Here is a 4,760-nt window from a genome sequence, read left to right as displayed (position 1 = left end):
CATCATCATCACCATCATCATCATCATCACCATCATCACTATCACCTATCATAAAAGCAGGGCAATGCTGACAAAGGCAGGAAATGTCAAGGAGGACTTTATTTTATTAAAAGGGTAATTAGTTACTTTATTATACTATATTATTTTATATTGCATTTAAACTGAATCTGTACAAATATTTAATTTAACTCAACTGCTCAGAATTTTGTGACTCTCTGCTGACCCACAGTCTGCACACACACCTGGCCCTGACAGGCCAAGGAAATTAAACACCATCACTTTGGGTAAGCAATCTCCATTTGCATTTTAATTGGCACAACACAGGAGCAGAGAATGAGATAAGAATTGCTTTGACCATTCTTTTCTCTGCTTCTCTCATGTTCAGAAATGTGAATCCCACAATCAACACCACCACCACCATCATCACCGTCATCATCGCCATCACCATCACTGTCATCACCATAATCACCATCACCACCACGACCACCACCACCATCACCACCACCACCACACCCATAACCACCTCCACTATCACCACCATCACCACCACCATTGCCACCACCACCAGCAGCACCATTGCCATCACCAACATCACCATCACCATTACCACCATCATCACAATCACATCACCACCATCACCACCATCACCACCATCACCATCACATCACCACCATCACTACCATCACCATCATCACAATCACATCACCACCATCACCACCATCACCACCATCACCATCACATCACCACCATCACTACCATCACCATCATCACAATCACATCACCACCATCACCACCATCACCACCATCACCATCACATCACCACCATCACTACCATCACCATCATCACAATCACATCACCACCATCACCATCACATCACCATCACCACCATCACAACATCACTACCATCACCACCACCATCATCACAATCACATCACCACCATCACCACCACCACCACCATCACCATCACCACCATCACCACCATCGCAACATCACTACCACCACCACCATCACATCACCACCATCACCACCATCACCATCACATCACCATCACATCACCACCACCACCATCACCACCACCATCACCACCATCACAACATCACCACCACCACCATCACCATCACATCATCACCACCACCACCACCAGCAGCAGCAGCACCACCACCATCATCACCACCATCATCATCATCATCACCACCATCATCATCACCATCATCATCATCATCACCATCATCACCACCACCACCAGCAGCAGCACCATCACCATCACCATCATCACCATTACCTCCATCACCACCACCACCATCATCACCATCACCACTATTCCCACCACCACCACGCCGGGAGAAGATGGCCCTGCTGCTCTGAGTCCCAGCTGGAGCAGGAGCAGGAGCAGAGCTGCAGGATTGCTCCTGGCACGTCTGTGCTCTTGGCAGTGAAGCAGCAAATTCAGAACTTGGCTGCCCCAGCTGATCTTTTCCTCTCCTTTGTGATACTGTGTAGCTGCCTTGGTGCTTAATCCTCCCAATTAAGGGCAGTGAGAAGGATAATTCTCATCTCCTCCCTTTTGCAAACATGACAATCTGCAGGGTGGGACCAGGCAGCTCTGCAGCGTTTCAAGTTAAAAAGACAAAAAGCAGCAGACAGAGGCATTTACTTTTGGCAAGCCAAAGGCATCTCTAAGGAAGATGGGTTTGAAATCCATACTGTGTGAAAGAATTTAAATTACATACTTAAAACTCCAAATATTGTAAGCTGTTTGTCTGGAAAAACAAGAGGAATATCCTTTGTTTATTAAAAAATGACTTTGAAAAGGACCTGGCTGGCTCCTATCGGAAATACAAAGGAAGTATTTCTTACTCTGAGATGTCATCATACATTTATTTAAAGCTTTAATTATATGTTTTGGGACATCATCTACGCCTGAACATTTATCCACTGCAGTTGTCTGGAAGAAGGAGCTTTTTTTCCCTCCCATCTTTAAATAGTAAATGAGGCAAATTATCTCATGGTAATTCCAAATGGTAATTTGGTTCCTCTGGAGCTGTCAGTGGCCTATCAAAATAGTATTTCCAGGTTAATTTTAGGAACACATCCACCCTTTCCAGAGGGCTGGGATGAGTTCTGCTGAGCCCTGGGGTGGGAAGTGATGCTCACCTTCAGCCCAGGGACCCTGGCTGGGCAGGAAGAGCCACGAGCCAAGAAAGCAGAACATGAGGAGATGAGTGTGGGACAAGCTCCAGCAGGATCCCCCTGCTCCAAGGGACCCCAAGCCATGGATGAGCAGGGAAGCACCACTGTGGCATTATGGAAGCACCACTGTGGCATTATGGAGCACCACCGAGTTGTTCTAAAGAACACCAACAGTGATTTTGCATTGCAGCCAGCTGGGAGCTGGCAGTCCCAACCGCTTTGGGAAGAATTGTAGCACTTCAGTTTATTACACATTAATGGGATTGATTTATTATTTTTTTGTTTCTTTTTAATTAGCCTCATTAAAAGCCAAACAATCTTCCTGCAGAGCATGCAAACAACAGGGGCACGGGCCCAGGCACTGCTGGTTCCTGGTGCCTTTGTCCAGAATTAGCGTTGCAAACCAGGAAAGATTTATTAATGGCTCCTGGGAGAGATTAGCAGTGGGGAAACAGCTCAGGGAGGATTAGGAGCCAAACAGGTATCAGCCAGTTTTTGGTGGAGTGTTTGTCACAAGTTGTTCTTGGAGTTTGAAGTGGGTGTCCTTCAACAGGCTGGTAGCCACGGAGCAGGGCTGGGGATTCATCTGGGTTTGCTGAATCCTGGGGCAATATTTTTAAAAATAAGTTTAAAAAATAGAAGAAGAAGAATCCTATTGTCAGTCCCAGGCTGTTGCTTCATCTGGGGTTTATGATGTCACTGTCTGGGGGAGCTGCCAGGTCACCTGGCCCTGGAGGGGCTGAGGAGCAGGGTGTCCCCAGGCAGAGCGTGCAGCTGCACACACCCTTTGCTCTCCCCTGAGCCACCTGGCAGTGAGCTGGCACTCATTTCCCCCTGTTTACATCCAGCTTCATGTCCTGGAAGCTCCTTCTCTCCTCCTGAGAAGGATCAGCTCTGTGGCTTCCCATCCTGCAGACCCCAACCCAGCACCTCTGAGCAGAGCCCCTGCCTGCCCCACACCTTCCCAGTACAACACCCTAAAATTTCCCCTCTCAACATCTCATGTCTGGTCTGGAGCCTGAAGGGATCCAAGTGCAATCATTTTACCAATTTTGTCCCCAAAGGGCACGGAAGGGGGGCACAGCTGCTGTCCCCAAAAGCCAAGCAGTGTGGGGAGCACATCCTCTCCTCCCACTGGTCCTTGCTGGCCACAGCAGCACCAGCTGCACTTTGTGCTTACAAATCTTCTGTGGAAAACACATAAAATTTGGTATTATGAAAAATAATAAAAAGAAAAAGAAGTTCAGAGCAAAAACCCTCAAACCTGAAACCCAAACTCTTCAAATATCAAAAGACTGAGCAATTTTGAAACTGTGTTTCTAAAGGAGAGTAAGAACTGTCTGCCAAACACCAGAAGACCGAGAGGACAGGTCTGTTTGAGGTCCCTGCAGCCACCACGCAGCCCAGGGGATTGATTTATCCCTCCTTCTTGATCAAAGGAGCATCTCAGACACCAGGACAAGCTCTGCTAGCAGCCCCTGCCATGTTTTGCTCAGTCCAACCCCGGCACTTCCCAGAGCCTCCCCTCGCCGTGCTGCTCCGGCCGGCTGAAAACGAAACCTTCTCCCTCTTTGTGCAGTTTATTTTCTGTTCTCCCTTCAGCACAGAGCCGGAGCCAGCCCAGTCTGGTCACGCTCCTCCAGTTTCTCCGGCTCTCCCCTCCTTGGCCGCTCCCTCAGCCTGTCCCTGGCCGGGCTGCACGCCCCGCTCTCCATCCCGCAGGATGCTCCCATCCCAAGCTTGTCCCCACGGCCCAGCCGCTCCCAGCAAACTGCAGGGAGGAGTTCCCTCAACTATAGGGTTTTTTTTAAAGAAATTAAAAATATTTTTTATAATTTAAATAATTATATATTTTATATAACTATTATTATATATAAATATCTAATAATATAATATATCATTAATATATTATATTATTATATAAATAGTAATTTATAGTTATTTTTAAATAAATTATATATAGTATATAATATATGTAATATATATAATATATTTATATATATATATTATGTATATAATATATATATTAGATAGATAGATAGATAGATAGATAGATAGATAGATAGATAGATAGATAGATAATGCCCGGGCACCCCGCACAGCGCATAATAATAGATATAATTAATATATTATAGTATTATATAAATAGTAATTTATAGTTATTTTTAATTAATATTATTTATATTTATTTTTCAATAAAAGCGGCCTCTGAACCATCTGCCAGCCCCAGTACGGGGAGGTCAGAGCCCACCCGAGCCCTGCCCGCAGACACCAGAGGGGTTCCAGCACCCCCTCTATCCTCCCCGTTCCCACAGAGCCCCCGGCACCCCAGCAGCGCCCAGCACCCTCCAGCTGCTGCCAAAGCTCTCCGGGGCCGATTTTCCGCCTTCGGGAGAGGGGACGAGATCCCCGAAGGAGCTGGCGGGGGACGCGCCACCTGCGCGGGGGCTGCGCTGGGCGGGCGGGCGGCAGAGCCCGGGGCCGTTCGGCTCGGTCCCCTCCGGCACCGGCACCGGCACCGGCACCGGGCCCGTGTCCGGGGGAGGCTCCCCGGCCGCCGTGCCCCCA

Source organism: Molothrus ater, chromosome 19, assembly GCF_012460135.2.
Source record: "Molothrus ater isolate BHLD 08-10-18 breed brown headed cowbird chromosome 19, BPBGC_Mater_1.1, whole genome shotgun sequence".
Classification (NCBI taxonomy): domain Eukaryota; kingdom Metazoa; phylum Chordata; class Aves; order Passeriformes; family Icteridae; genus Molothrus; species Molothrus ater.
The sequence above is the reverse complement of the archived record's forward strand: the minus strand, read 5'-3'. Positions refer to the sequence as shown.